The sequence below is a fragment of the Parambassis ranga genome, chromosome 5 (assembly GCF_900634625.1).
Source record: "Parambassis ranga chromosome 5, fParRan2.1, whole genome shotgun sequence".
Lineage (NCBI taxonomy): Eukaryota > Metazoa > Chordata > Actinopteri > Ambassidae > Parambassis > Parambassis ranga.
Genome location: NC_041026.1, coordinates 13783368 through 13800351, shown reverse-complemented (window position 1 = coordinate 13800351; position 16984 = coordinate 13783368). Strand labels below are relative to the sequence as shown.

At 40.9% G+C, this 16984-nt stretch overlaps 1 protein-coding gene across 2 annotated transcripts in view; it reads right to left on the bottom strand.

The window, feature by feature from the left end:
• Window positions 1-16382, bottom strand: part of ripor3 (RIPOR family member 3) — a 39131-nt gene extending 22749 nt beyond the window's left edge. For both annotated transcript variants that reach the window (XM_028405890.1, XM_028405891.1), the window contains exon 1: window positions 15805-16382. The gene's annotated coding sequence lies outside the window, so the exon portion shown is untranslated. The remainder of the gene's footprint in view (window positions 1-15804) is intronic.
• Between the last annotated feature and the right edge of the window lie 602 nt (window positions 16383-16984).

Below are 16984 nucleotides of genomic sequence, written 5' to 3'. Positions count from 1 at the left end.
CAGATCATCTGCGATCATTTGAAGACAGTTTTAAATTACACTGAATGCTCCTCGGGGACTTCGTCCAGTTTCCAAGTAAACAAAATCCACTAAGTGGATCGTTTATCGTCTTAGCAGCATATCCCTCTCTGCAGACTGAAGCATCATAAATCGTTGAATCAAAGACATTCTTCAGCAAAACAAGAGAAAGACGGAGTGTGTGTGCCCGTGTTTTTATAGAGGGATCATTTAATTATCCTCTCTTTAAATGTAAACATTTGTTTTGATCTCAACACTCCGCCTGAAATATGACTGGTTGACTTATTTTGGAGAGAGGTCAGAGGTCACAGATGACTCATGTCTCTAGGGAGAAGAACTATGTTGTTCTGGATGGAAGCACACACACACACACTCCTATACACAGTGTGTGTCCCTAAAATAGGTCTCAGTCTTTGTAAACACCCACTGATAGACCCAGAAACCTCTCGTTTGTCTTTTCAATGTAGCATCACTGTCAAAGTGAAGCCTGGACCTCAGCTACATCACAGCTTCTTTCTATATTCAGAATATTGAGAAGTGCCTGCGAGACAAATAAAGGTTCAAATCTGTGACTAATGTTCACTCTTTGAAAAGTCAGACACTTCAACCTATGCTGAGCTTTAGTTGTCAGGTCATCACTGATTGTTTTTGTAAGCGAGTGAGTTAGCACTGAGCTCAGGTTCCATTAACACCAAACTGTTTATAGTTTGCGTTCCCAGTTGCCATGGGAACAACTCCTGGCCCTTCTACGATGTGATTCGCTGCCTGAAAATGAACGGTGTCTTTTCTCGTTGCCATAGAACTTCTATTTATATATTCTGTTATAGTCTACTGGATTAACATGGATGACCATGTGCATTTAATGTATATGAAACACTGATCATTCATCCATATGTGAAAGATTTCTGTTTAGAACCACAATCTTTATAATGTCTCATCCAAACAGTGTCCCAATATCTCAGACAGGTGATACCTGGAGGTTAAAGCAGAGTGTGTGTCCTCCTCCTCCTCACTTGTCATTTCATTGGCTTCTCTTTGTGTCTCCAATCTCATTTTTCCATTTTCTCAGATCTCTTCTTTTTACTTTTCCTCCTGTTATTCTCCACTTTGTGACTCACCGTGCAGACCTCTCTCACCCCTCTCTCTCACTGCCTGTTACCCCCCCCCCCTTCTACCCTGCTGCGTGTTGTGTTATGTAGTGAAACCCGGGGTTCCTGTGTGCTTAGGCCGAGCCAGAGCCAAAGTCTAAAAGACTCCAAAGTAACTGAATCTCTTAAATCTATTGACATAAACTCTTTTGCACCACAGCGCACATCTCTATTTTCCTGAGGAGATACAAACATCTGGACTATGCACACATACACACACACACACACTTGCCTGGCTTCTCTTTGTCCTCAAAGGATACAAACATCTGAACTTTTCCAACACACATACACAATGTGTGTACACTTTCTATCTATCTTTTTTTCCCGAAAGATGGAAACCATCTGTCCTCTACTGATACACACACACACACACACACACACACACACACACTCACATGATTGTGTTTATTGTAGTTCATCAATAAACAGCTGGGTTGGAACTGTGGAAAAAAAATGTAGTTGATAACTTTGGCATCCAGATGAGGGTTACATTAAGCTTCCAGGCTGTTTGTGTTACATATGTGTACCAGGCTAACAACAAGGCTTCCATCAGAGCAGCAGCATTCAGAAAGGAGGACTTCATGCTGGGAAACCCGTCCCAGAAAGCAGAGTTCACTTTAGCAATGCTAGCTTTGATATTTCTTTTCATACTTTTTTGTAGTGTTTGGTCTGATGAAACATCCAAGCGATGAAGATGTCAGAGCTCAGGTGTCACTTCATCTTCACACAACACTGAAAACAAACTACAAATGCTTTCTTTGAAGGATGCACAGTCTCAGTTGTGCTGCTGGTTGGTTGGATTTACAGATAGAACCAGGATGTTGTGGAATAGTATTTACACTCAATTTAGGTTTGGAAATGAGGCATCATGGGTCGGTTGCCATGGGATCAGGGTTAGAGTTACATCTTCTGCCAAATCCACAGAAGAAATTTAACAAGTTCTTTGAGATGCCTGGACACCGGATCTCTTGCCACATTTTGTGAAGGCACTCTGGTGGATGAAGCATAAAGCAGGTGTGAATCTGTGTAATCCCCAGTTTGAATCTAGTGCTGTAAATTCAGGTTGTGTCTCTTGCTTTCCTTACCTGTCTCAGTTTTAAAGCCTTCTTCCTGCTCATTTCCTGCCTGAGTCCCAGCCTCTCTCTCTGGTCTTTTATTCTGACAGTTGAGAGGAAAGAAAGACAGAATCCCTATTTATCTTCCTGTCTTCACCCCTCACTCACTGGTCTCTGCACAACAAACTATAAGATAACAAATGTTACCATCTCTCCATTACTCTGCATTCCTCTCTCCTAGGATGGGGAAGCAGAGGATTTCTGGGAGTTCTGAGGTTGTAATCATATAAACATGCCGCGGTAATTCCCCCTTGATTACCTAGGCTTGCTGTCAGCACCACTGAAACCAAATGCTGAACACACACAAACACATAAAGATGCACATAAATACAACAATGTCATGTACTACTTCAAATGTAGAGAATCACACTTTTTCTAGCTTGTTATATGAAATCACACTAAAATGCATCATGCAATCACACATTGATGTTTTAACAACATAAAATTCATGTGTTCAAGTTTATCATTCTTTATGAAACTGTTGTAAAATTAAGGTCGTGTGTCAAAAGTTTGCGGATTTTTTGACATTTTTTAAATGTTTCCAAACATTTAGGTGATATTTGGACTTAAAGAAAATGACCAGATTTTACTGTCAACAATCCTAATTGCTACTACTAACTAACTACTGCAGTTAGCTAAGGCAAAATAAACTAGCAAACTGGCAAAATAAACAGCTAAATAACAAACAAACAAATAAATAAGCTACAGGGTGACAACATTAGCATGGTTGTCATAGCATTCAGCGCTAACTAAGCCTGACAGTTGTTGTAACACCTGCTCTCACCACTGAAACAACTCTTCCAGACAAACGGCTCTCTTCAGTGTGTCTGAAGTTCTGTGATGTGTGCGTAGGTTCCATTCGTGCATATGCTGCAGCCATCAGGCTGTTGATTTAAAACACTAACAGACCCGGGAGGGAAAGATGCGCCCAGCAGATGTATGATACGACACCAGAGGGTCCCACTGCAGCTGACTGGGAAGTTAAAACCTGTTTATCACAATACTTTGATGACAAGACCAGTGCTGCTTTCATCTGTAATTCAGATCTTTAAAATTCAAAAAGCAGAATCATGACTCTCCTTTTACCTCCATATTTATGGTCCTGTCTTCATGAACAGGCCAAAATGATAAAAAAAGCTGCATTTTATTGTTACATTTTACAATGCACTTTAGAATTCATCAATAAAAGGAGAATGAAAACAGATTTTGTGTTCAAGCCTTCTATAATTCAGTATAAATTGGATCTTTCAGCTGTGTCAGTGCTGCTTGTAGCACTGAATGGAGCGCAGGTGGCACTGAAGGCTTTATCAGCAGATAAATGATAGATAAGGAATAAAAAAATCATGGCAGTCCAGCTCTTGCTTTTTAGACATCGTTTACACATACACGGGTATCTGTAAAAACGAAGACTTTTCCCTTCGTTTGTGCCTTTCATTTACACATAAACAGAGTTTTTGCATCTGAAAACGAATCTTTCTAAAAACTCCGGCAAAAGTGGAGATTTTGGAAAACGCTGTATTTGTGTTTCAATGTGAACTGACAAAAACGGAGAAAAACTGAGTTTTCGACAGTCTGCGCGTCAGTTCCTTTTTTTGTGTAGTACGGCTATAGTCTAGTGGAAGCATTCCGGGTAGCATTAGCATTTCTGTTGGTGTAAGCACTTTTTATGTATTTGCAGATACAGCTCCTCTTACTATGTAGAGGAGCAAAGACATGTTAGGTCTCCAGGTTCAGCAATTTTGGAACAACTTCTGACACAAAAAGCCAGACTGCGTCGATGAGGCTTCTGATTGGCTTGCACGGCTTTCTCTTTCTTCCTGCACTGCCACCCACAGGCCTGGCGTAGTCATGACGGCTCTTGGGAGTGTATTTATGTGGGTTAATGTAAACGGAAAATTTTTTTGAAAGCGATGATGTGTGCTTGATGTTATTTTGGAAAACGGAGGGAAGGAAATATTCGTTTTTCAAAATACCCGGCTATGTGTAAACGGGGTCTTAGAAGGGTCACCCAGCAGCTGACGTGATCAGTACCTGGATGCACACCTGCCCCTCATTCCCTCTCAATTAGCCACTCCCTTATACATCTACACCTGCTCTCTGACCATAGTCATATGGTCTAGTCTCAGTCGGGTAGTCTGGGTAGTCTCAGGCCTTATCCTCCATTCATTCATTCATTTGTTCATTCATTCATTCATTCATTCATTCAATTATATGTTCATTCAGCCTGGTACCCTATTGGTGCTCCAGATTTTTCTGATATTTCATAGATCATTTTTAATGTGCACTGATGTTTTTCTGCCATCATTACAAGGTGAAACTGTTTAAAGAACTCTGGTGACCCTAAAGGGATTTTTCAGTGGTCACTGGATGGATGTGCACACACACTCTTATGGTTTCACCAGACCAGGACAAAGGATGCAGGGGCTTATAGTTGCTACTGTAGGGTCTCACAGCTGTTACTGCTGTTTAGGACTCACAACACAACAACTTTAAAGGACTGTCTTAAAGTTACTTATGGCATCTATAAAGATCAACACTATGTCTGTGCACTGTATGGACAAAAAGTATATATACACATGTGTAGGCTGGCCTCCAATTTCCAAGTTCACTGTCCAGCCTGTTAAATATTTGTAAAGTCTAATAAAAAGTAATGAGGTCAGACATAAGGTACCCCTAAAGTCAGGACCAGAAGGTTCTTCTGCTCTAAAACTGCAATAATGAACGGAGGTTTTCAATTTGTCTAGAAACAGAATCATATTCAGGATGTTTTCCTCTGGTCCATCCATAAAATATCAACATGCAATAACTGATTAATGATGGACTCTCAATCAAGAATCACCAGCTACATGTCCATTTACTTTTGATGACTTTGTGCAGACTTAATTTCTGTGTGAGAAAGACCAGTTAAAGCATGCAGTACACACAAACATGCACACACACATGCAATAATGGAAAGTGAAGGATCACAGTGTGAACCTGTTTGTGTGTCTGTCTGATACCCTATGGCCCTGCAGAGAGGGAGGCCCAATGGGTTCAATCTAGGAAGGAACAACTTCCACTTAGAAATAACCACACACACACACACAAACACACACACACACACACACACACCATCCTTTTTGGCCTGAGCAGCACCTCTCCCACTCAGCCTGCAGCTCCATCACTGCACAGCGGGAGGACACTTGATCTCTCTTTCAGCTGATTGAAGCCTGAGCTATGCCACTAATTGGTTGTTATTTAATATAATGACTGTGTCAGCTTGCTTCTACTCCACTCATCAGGAGTGATGTGTTCATTTAGAGTTCAACATGGCAGTAAATTCTCCTGCAGTTTATTCGTCTCATGGTTCCATAGAACTAAAAGGTATTTAAAAAAAACAAAAAGAAAGATATTTAGAATCACTAGCTCTTACTGGCCCATGCCTTTGTGGACCGGGACAAGGATCAGATGGGAAGTGTTTCTCTTTTTTATCATCATCCTCCTCTGAAACTGACAGAATTGAAACCAAACTTCCTAATGACCCCAGAATTTAAATCTACACCCAGCACTACACCATCTTCTCACATGGAGCAGATGGAGCTCACACATGGAGGCAGTTACCTTCAAAAATCACAGCATTTTCTATTTTCAATTCGGACCTAAACCATAAAAACACCTCTAAACTTCTGTTAACCTCAGTGTCTGCATGATGCTGCCTTCAGCTCTGCTTTTTTTCTATTCAATAGCTCAGACATTGCTTTGGTGCAGAAACCTGATATGTAAAAATGAGAATGCATATATGAGGCGCAGCATGCAGGCCTTCATGGAGAGGACGGGAGGGGATCTGTGGCCCAGCAGGCGGAGGTATCAAAAAAAAATCTGGCTCAAAACCTGCACTGTTTTCAGGACAGTGGGGGGGTCCAGGGTTATAAATGTATGCACTCATCACACTGGACTGTAGACAATGAAGATAAAAACATCTGCCAAACATCTATATAATATATACTTTTGTAGCATTTTGTAATCAGGCCACTTGGAAGGTGGATGTACTGATTTATTCTGCACTCCAATAGGAAAACTTATAGAGTGACATATAAATGTGAATCTACACTGTACTGCAGGTTTTTTCCTATTCACATGATTGACTCCACTTGGCATAATATAGGCCATTGAAAAGGCCCCAGAGCTGCAAGCTTGGCCAATCTGGAACTTCACCCAAGTGTGAAATGGAAATTCTTGTTCTGCCTCCTGAGGCCACGAGTACTTTACTCAGACAAATAGGCACTCGCAGGGGGTGGGGGTGTCCCGCCTCAAAAAACGCTCCCTAAAACACAACACTAGTTGTTCGAATAACTTGGGACCGATCAGAGGTGATTTGAAGCTAAGAAGAAAAAAAAAAGATTACCCAGCAGTTTGGAGGCTGTGCGTGGTTGTAACTGGGACTGAAGCATTGGAAACCTGTTACAACGAGCCCACACTCACGTCGGACTTCTTGCACCTGGCACTTACACACACGGAACAGTGATCCAGGAGTTTAATGAGAAGCTCCTGCTGGATGTGAAATAGTAGTAAAAAAATCAAATTATATTTATAGTAACAGATGGCAAAACCCATGAAATGAAAAGTAAGTAGGCACCATTTGCTGCATGTTGGCAGATTACTGAATCAGAATCTTGGTACAGGAAGTGCTCTACTTTCCGTCTGCTGTCATGCTGTCAAGGTGGCACCGGCAAATTAAGACATTATATGAGCGGGGTTTCACAAGCATCAGCATCAAATACTGCAGTTCCCCCAGCGACCTCTGGAGGCTGCGCCTAAAAGTCAATCAATCTCTATGGACTGTTACAGCAGAAATAAACATGTTTGCAGCTTAGTACAAAAAAACAGTTCCTTTTTCAAAGACAACTGTACAACAGCTTGCTCATGCACTCATTTCACATAAGAAGATGAATCATGTGATATAGGTTTGTCTTACAGTTTTAAATGCTTTCACTCTGCTTTGTGTGGTTACAGAATGGACAATTTATAAAAAAAAACATGGTTGCCATGGTTACAGTCCCCCCCCTTCCACATGGGGGGGGGGACTACTTCCATATGATTCCTAGTCTGAAAATACGTGACTGACAGGGTTTCATGGTGTCTATTACTGCACCTATATGAATTACATTATAGTTGAACTACTGTTTTGAGACCATGAGACCATGTCTTATAGAGTGAGAAAACCCTGGTCCTATTGGCTACATGTTTCAGATGTGAGTAACCTGATTGGTGTAAGGCAGCCTGTATATGATGGTGACATTAAATTAAAAAAAAGGAAAAGAAATATTGACTCTTTCTCATTATTAAGCAGAAGAAGCTCCACAGTTCCTAGAATGGACCAGAACACAGGTTGGGGAAAGATAACTTCAACAAACACACATGAATACAGACAGATACAAAGCAGCATGAAGCTTGTGAGCGTGGGGCAGGGAACACATGTTTAACCTGCATTAGAATGGCCTTCACATGAATCTGCCACATTGTATCTGCTTTGTGTTTCTAACACACACTGCTAAAATGTCAGAGAGCAGAACATGGGTTCGACCTTTGACCCTGGGTGAAGGAGGTGTCAGTGTGCCGTGTCAGATTGGACTCATGGGGGTCGTAGATTTCATAGAAATGTCTGGATGCAGTGACCTTAACGCTTGGACCAGTTTTTGACTTTAATTTATCTACTTCTACTACGTTTAATTAAGATTAGACCAAACCAAAAACTAGGCTGCACGTCTTAGTTTCAGATGTCTCAATCAAACATAAACATCTACATGTTTCTGTTATTATGGCAAAACCAACTACAATTTAAAACAAAACAGCGAGTGAAAACAACAACTCTCTGGCTGTGCCAGCCACATGACCGGATGAAGCCAGGCAATACACCCATATGTTTCATTAGCATAAAGGTAACCATGTGCAGATGTATGTGCCAGATGTGGCATTATTTGTGAAGATGTGTTGAGCATGTGGCCCTCATCCTGAAAGACTGCATCCATCGACTCTTCCATCGTAGCAACTACCTGCTTCTGTTCAGGTGAAGTTTTTTAGGTGGTGTGTTTCAATGCACCACCTAAAAAAAGGAAGTACATGACTCCTTGAAGGGCCTTGACTATAATCTTCGGATCCAGCGGTCTCTCCTCTTGCACCCCTCCCCCCTTCGGATGTGGTCTTCACGACGGGGTCTAGGACGCCAATGCACATTCTAAAATGATTGTACTATAATAAATCTTTTCTCATTTAGTTCGCTGAGTCTCTCATGATTGAAATGTTTGGAACTGCTGCCTTACAAAATAACTCCTCCTCTAAAAATTGGAAGTTATGAACAGCCGCAGGAATAACTTTCATTAACAGTCTAATAATGTCACATATAATAAATGTTCAGAACATGGTTTTTGTATCATGTGGTAATTCTTCAGTTGCATGTTTATACAGTATTGTGCGTGTATGGTTTTTAATGCTATGATTACTTGTTATTTTCACATTATTGTATCTGTGGTTAACCTAAATACTTCAGAGGCAAACAAAAAGAATTTCAAAATGTGCAAAAACTTTCAAACGGTGCAGCTGCATTAAGTGTTCTTAAACTCCACAAGAGCAGAAGGATGGAAATAACTGTTTAAAGTGAAATTAAAGCCAATTCCTCAGACTATTAGTTCATTTTAGAGCTTGCTAACGAGCGTCCAGACAGTGGTTTGGAAAATAATAAAACTTTCACACATTTTGTAGATAATTTGTGGTCAGAAATAAAAGTTGATCCACTCTGAGCTTTTGGCCATTGCCTCATTCTGAAAGAGTTTGTAAGACAGATTTATGGCGGCAGTAGCACCCAAACTGCTGCCCTGTATTGTGACTATAATGTGAAGCACAAGGCGTGCCTTGTTCAGCATTGTGCCCAGAATCAGAGGAAGCCTTCATACAGCCGCTGCAGAGGCTTTCTGTAAATTAGTGCACATAAAAACGAGAGCAAAGCACCCTAACATTCAAAAATCTCAACCTGAGCACAATTCAACAATAAAAAAAAACAAATATTTAAATGCTTACTGGAACTAGAGTTATTAAAATAATGCATTTCAACACACCTTTGTTTTCTTTATATTCACAACATTTTTGACTGGTAATGTTGATTGTGTAAAACTCTCCTGCAGTTTTTAAAGAGAGGTCATGGAGGCAGACTGATCACCATGTTATTAGATTGGCCCCCCGAGGATCGTGATTTACTGAACGAGCCGTCGGTCTAATGGTGTGTTAAACTAACACTATCTGTCTGTGTGTGTGTGTAATAAAGTTACATAAGACTCAAATTCTTCAGAAAAAAAGGAGACTATCAGTGCAAGGCACTCCCTGCTTCATCATCTCTCTGTTGTATTACAACTATAACACTTAGCAGGAATACCACTAGCTTTTAATGGCTCTGTATTCAGTTAGTGCAGCGGCTGCCCTTCCCAAAGGAGCACCCAAGAAATCTGAGATGAGTTGAAGGAGTTTAGATTGGAAAAAAAATTCTATGGATCTGCACATATAACTCACATATAATGAGGTCCTGAGTGCTTGTTTTAAGGGGTCACAAAAGCCTAAAACCCTGGGACCAAGTGAATAATAGTGTTATGTCTTATAATTTACAACCACATAATTTTCATTTGTTAGGAAGTGTTAATTTACAAAAAATAAGTGTCAAATAAATCTACTGTTATACCCTTTTTATTATGTGTCATATTTACCATCACAACACTAACAGAGGGTTACTAAACCGTAGAAATGCAAATGCTGAATCAAGATTAGTAAGGTCGCGCAGAAGTTATGACTACTGCAGGTCATGTGCTCCAGGACTGGATGCTGATCGGACCCTTTCTCACTTTGAGCCTGAACAGTCGATGGTCAGACATTAGTGGATTTTTGAATTTTACTGCTGAAAACATTGAAAGAACTGACATGTAATTTCAAAACTACACTCATCACAACAATAATAAAATCAAAGGTGATCTGTTTGTATGTGTCACATCTGCTGCGTCACATCCAGAAATGTTTCTGGAAAGAATTTACCATGTCTCTGCGCTGTTGTTAATCAGCCTTACTATAGCACTTCCATCTGTTCTCCTGGATTACTTCCCTCAGTTGACACTTAATGTTATTTGTTAGCAAATGAGCAGCTTTACGGCGCTTTCTTTTGGCAGAATTAACACATAAACTGAACATGTGCAGCGGTCGGAATGAATTCGGTTTTTCTTTAGTTACATTAACTACAATCATCATGATTGTTGCTGAACCAGTAATGATTTTAAGGTTCCACCAAAAAGGAAAAAGTCTGAATGAGTCCGTCTGACCATTTTTGGCACAACAATAATGAAATAAAAGGTGATCTGGTTGTATGTGCACACACCTGACTGAGACCAGTTGAGTTGAGCTGAAAACAGTGCAGGAAGTGGGAGAAGCTTTCTTCCATTCAAACAGATACAAAAGGACCTTTATGTGCAGTCTAATGATAAAAAAACACTGTGACTGATGATGGAAAGATGAAAGTGTTCTCTTCCAACAAATCTGATATCCACCCTGATAAATAAATGCAGATAAATTACTTGATTTTTTTATGTTAATCTGAAGCACATTTAGATTTAAATGAGTGTCTTTAAACCCACATGATGTTAAACTGAAGCTGTCACTGCGCAGCTGGTTATCATTCAGAGCTGTTATTTCATCAGATCATTATCAGGCAGTAAAGGGCAATTTGTTAAAGGCAATCATGGTAGATAGATTTAGATACAGTATATGTGGATTGAATCAGGCTAAGTGCAGTCTTTATTGTAGGCTAAGCTACTAGCTTCTCAAATAATGGACAGACATGAAAAGAAAGACATCTTTGTTCCCCAGTTCAGCTGTTCAAATTTGATCTGTATCAGGTTGGCCTTTCTTCATGGTCCATATGTGTGCACATCAACACTTTCTATCTGCATCACCAAACAGAGAATATTTATAGATCTGCTTGTTACAGGCCTTGCAGGCGTGGCTGTTTTCTCTCTCTTGCAGGTAGACCTCAGTGAGAACTGAGGACCTGCAGGTGTGAGCAGGCTATAAAATCCACCGCACCTCCCTCCCGAATCTATCTCTTTCTCTCCCACTCCTGCTGCAGATTGCCCGGCAGCAGGTTTGCTGCTCTCTCCACCCTTTTGTTTTTTGTGATCCCCTAGAATTTAGTTAATAAACCTACATGAGTTGTTCTTTGTTCTTGTTCTTGTTCTTGTTCATCACAGACCAATCACAGCTGCCCTTAACTGACGTGGTTGATAACTGAGTCCAGCAAAGACGGCCTCCTCTGAAATAGAGAGCTGGTACTTTGTAAGTTCTCTAATGAGATCTAACAAGTTACAAAACATCAGACTTGAGTCCCTGGTAGGCTGAATGTATTCCTCATGACAAACCTGTAACCAGCTTATTCGGAGGATGAAACAGAAGCTCTGGTCCACAGATCCATCCTGTTGGCCCAACCTGCTGCGTCACATCCAGAAGTGTTTCTGGAAAGAATTTAACATGTCTCTGCGCTGTTGTTAATCAGCCCTACTACATAGCACTTCCATCTGTTCTCCTGGATTACTTCCCTCAGTTGACACTTAATGTTATTTGTTAGCAAATGAGCAGCTTTACGGTGCTTTCTTTTGGCAGAATTAACACATAAACTGAACATGTGCAGCGATCGGAATGAATTCGGTTTTTCTTTCGCTTCATCATTTCTCTGGAGGGGGGCGAGATAAGCTCTGTGCTCACATGTTTTTTAAGAAAAAGGCGATTGTCTGGTGATGTCATGTGACTAATTGAAAGCAGCACAGGTTGTGTGTTCAAGGATAATAAATAATAGTTTAGCTGTCGGGGAATAGAGCAGCTTCGATGACAGGATGAGCTGTTGTTGTAAATCACAGAGCCTGTAAATCTGAGTGCCTGCAGGACACCTCTTGAAAGGACTAGGATCACACACACACACGCATACACACACACACTTATAACTCACAAAAACACTAAATAAAAATACAAGCACACACACACACATTTATAGTCAGCTAAGTTTTTCCAGACTGATGTGTATTTGACTTAAGTGAACATATTAGTAGCCTATATTTATATAAATTTTACATGTATGAAAATCTCTCTTCACACTTATTTACTTTACTTCTGCTGGAAAAAACTACTCTGGGTGAATTAATGTCATGAACCGTGTGCCAGGCAGTCCGTCAACATGATTGACAAGAAGTTAAGATTATACCCTGCAGCACTGCCTTACAGGTTTGACTGAGGGCAGTCGAGAAGCCACATTTGACTTACCTGGTGGTACAAAGTAATATTATCACTTGTGCTAGCTGGTTAAACTGAGTTAATACTTTCTGTGCCTGCAAGTGCCCAGAGCTCTGTGTGATATATATTTTGTGTTTGAACCTGAACCTGAACCTCCATCCAATGATTGTCATGTGATCTCCATATCTTTTGAGACTTTTCCCACAAGGCCACTTGCTAAATGGCACCAGCTGTGAATAGACCATAAACCTACAACCGAATGAAGTCTGTTGCAGCATGCAGCTGTAAAACTGGTCTTAAAATAATATACAAACAATAAAATGTGTGGGGAAATTTATCCGACTGTGAGAAAACAGACGCACTACAGAAACGTGTAGATCAATATCCCCCATATGCATGTATGAAACACCGTTCCAGGTTAACAGGTTTTGCACCCATGTTACAAAAACTACAAAACCTAAACCTAAAAACATGCAAAAACAAAACAGCTTGTGGTGTCGGGGGACTTGAACCTCTGACTCCTGAGTAAAAGTCCACCATGTTGGATTCTTGTCCACCATTTCATACCGACATCCATCACATGTTTAGATGACATCAGACAATACGATCACATGTTCTGTTAACATAAACAAAACGTAATGATGCCAGGTCATGTGTTCATATGAACGCTTGCAGAAACATAATTCTATTATCGACCAAATATTCTGTTTTTCATGGGAACATGTTGAATCAAGCTCCAAACTGAATGCTTGTTAATGCATTCTGTTTATGTTACGTGTTACATTTAATTAGAAAACAAAGGCTCCCTATAGGCAAAAAATAAGTTGTCACTGTAAATCTAAAATGGCTACACCATACTGCTGTGCTTCCTTCCCCCTTTCTAAAGCAGTTACACACTTTATTAAAGTGCCTCCTCAAATACAACAACGTCAGGGTGACGATAAAATGACAACAAACGTCGGCACACTTCATTACCCCACAAAGACAAGCACCATTAATCTCATGATGTTCTCAGTAGTTTATAACATGTCGGCATCCTCGCCCCTAATAGATCCATTGTTGAGATGTCTAGATTGATTAGTAGGTGGAAGAGATTTACTACAAAGACAGCGACACACTGCTTTCTTATTGTCCGGCCTCTCACACACACTTTCTCCTGTGACAAGTGTTGGCATTTAATCCAAGCACAATTGAACCAGTGAGCTCCTACTGAGCCCATCTAATGACCCATGTAGAGAACCCCCACGACCAACACACACACATACACACACACACACAACACACACCACAAAAGTACCAGCTGAACTCGGGGGACCTTGAACCACAGTAACACACAGCTAAAAATCAGACAGACAGGGAGAAAAGAAAGAATTTAGAGGGAGTGTGAAACAGAATAAGGACAGATGTAGAGAGACAGAGCGGGGTAGAGACAGGATGGGGCAGAGTGGGGGTGAGCGAGCTGCAGATTCTGACCCAGCTTGTTGTGTTGATGTTTTCTCTGGCAGCTCCTCAGTTTGAGCTGAGGGGGTTCATGAGAAACTGATGCTCCGGCTCTGAGAGCAAAACCTCCTTCTTCCTAAAGGAGGGAAGGCGACTGATGGAGGGAAAGGAGGCAGGAGAGGCAGAAGAGAGGAAGAAACACTGAGTGGTGAGACTTATGGTATGTTGGTTTTGGATATTTTTGGAATTTTAGGAACAGAAAAGGTTGGTTGACAATATACATACTGGTACTTGTATATGTTAAGATAAAAGTCCAGTAAACAGAGAAGCATTAACCTAACTCCAGACCTTGGCTATGAAACTGGTCTGATCATGTCACAAACAAACACATGGTCAGAATGTGTCATTATAAACTAAAGGTTTGCACTTTATCCCCAGATTTCAATGTGGTCTACAGCCTGACAGTCTTCAGTGGAAGTGCTTTGTTGGCAGCAAAAGATGTCATGAGACTGTTACTCCTTTACAGACACAAGATCATGTTGCAGATGGGGTTGGAGTGGATACCATGGTAACCAAGAGCCATATTTTTATTATTCCTGAAACTTACTAAACAGTAAGTGATCAGAAATAGCAGGACAATACAAAAGTAAACAGCGTAAGGAGAGTAAAACTTCTGGATTATAGTCCAGCATATCCAGCTGCGTATTAGAAGCAACCTCATGTGGCCCAAAATATGTTCTACTGGGCTGATTAAAAAACAAGGAAACCTTCTCACATCACCAGTTTTCATAGCCGAAACACTGTCGACATGGCGACACATTTAAAATGATTCTACAGAAATCTATATGTGACCTCTGGTAAGGTTTATACACAAGTCCCACGCACTGAGCATGAGACGCACGCATTTCAAAAAGTTCACACACTCGCGCGCCACAGGTGGTATTTCTCACAGCCTACTGTGCGCTGTTACAGTTGTCTGGAATTAGCGACGTATCGGCCAATCAGCATAAATAAAACAATGTATTTGATATAGCAGAAAGACATTTTCTCATCAGAGTGACTCACATTTGGAGTCAGCACCTAGAGGCAGCGGGGTGAACTGCAGTTTGTGACATTTACACATGGGCTTCATTTCTCAGCCTTGGTTGACACCAGCTGTCCTAAATATTAAAACACTGCCACTGCTGCACCTTCTCTGTCTCAACATTGGTGATGTGATTTAAAAACAAAGTAGAAATCAGTTACTGTACAGCTGAAAGCACAGATGTGAGCACAAGCAGAGTGGCCTCATTTTGGTGCTCTGTTTTTATTTTATTTTATTTTATTTTTTTTATCTCTAAAATAAACTGTAACAGAGAAGATATGACTGTTATGTTGCAACAGACTGACTCTGAGAAACATCCAACCCCTGTGAGTTGCTAAACCTGGGAAACCAGCATCCCTGCCCTTTTCTCCTCTGTTCTGTTCTGTGTGTGAGGAAGACTTTTAATCCACTAAGCCGGGTGGAACCAAGAAGGACACTCACCGGTCCCAGCTCCAACAGAAACAACATATTTCTACACTTGGCTTAGCTTAAACAACAATAAAAACAAATGTTTATTACCTCCTAAATACCATGGCAACCACACAAGCTGAAAACAAAAGATTCTTGAGTTTATTCTGATGCTGTTTGCAGCTTCATCAAGGAAAGAATGTGTTCTTAGTGTGGGAAAAATTCAAGGTGATTTGCCATCAAAGTAGCAGACAAGCAAAAAACTGTTTGCTAAAGAGCTGATTACAAACATTAGTCCTACCTGACAGGATGAAGAACCAGCTATTCCCAACTGTCACTCCAAGTCCACCGCAACAAGCTGCCTCAGTGCACGAGTCATATCCAACACTGCTTTCTGTGTTTGTGTGTGTGTGTAAGTGTGTGTCAGTGGGTTTGGCAGCCGCCTGCTCCGTCCTGATAGCGTTCAGTCTCGCAGCAGCAGGCTTTCACAACAACGTCAGAGGCTGGAAACACAGAGTTTAGTTCCCTCCTGTTTCTTCTGCCCTCTCAGGTCTCCTCATGTCTGCGCTCTCCTTTACTCTGCTCCCTGTCCCCTCCTCAGCTCTCTCTCTCTCTCTTTCTCCACTCCCTTTTGTGTGTCTCTCTCCTCCTCTTTCCCTCCACTCTTCCAATGGTCTTTTTTTGTCAGCTTCATTTAATGTATTTGAACCTTCTCTTTCTCTTCATACTCTCTCTGCTCTTCCTGCTGCTCCTTTTTTGTCCTGATCTTCAGCACTTTTCTCCTCCTTCCTTCCCTTGCTGATTTCAAATTTTTCCCCCCATTTTATTCCTTTTTCTGACCTCAGATCTTCCTAATTGTCCTCTTTCATCTAGCCATATCCTTCCCTACCTCTTGCTTACTTATTTCAGAAACCCCTCTCCTTCCTCTTCCTCCTCCTCCTCCTCCTCCTCCTCCTCCTCTCCCTCGCTCTTTTTCTTCCCCATCCCCCAGCTCCGCTTGGTGAGTATCATGTTTGGTTTTAAACTAAGGAGTTTGGCTCCAGCTCAGACCACATACATCAGTAACACTGCTGCTTTATAAAGTCCTGATTGATGGCTGTGCCTTTGTGAAAATAAACACTGCATACTGAAAGCCGGCTCATCACATCTATATATTTGGATCTAAATGTGTGTGAGAGATGTGCTAAGAGCGCAGCATGTAAATATATATAAAGTGAATGAAAGAGAGGAAAGAGGCCCTTTAAGTTATTGCTTGTTGTGACTCAGACACATGTATGTGAATATTAAAGCTGGTGCTGAGTGCTTCTGCATTCTTCCTTAACATTTATACATGTAAACAAACCTTTAAGGGGCAATTCATCACTGGTTTAAAATGTAAAATATTCCAAAAATTAGGTGAGATTATAATCTGAACAGTCACACAAATTATGTGTGTGTTGTGGTTAGAGTCAACAAACCTTTTGTAATGTCACCCATAGGTT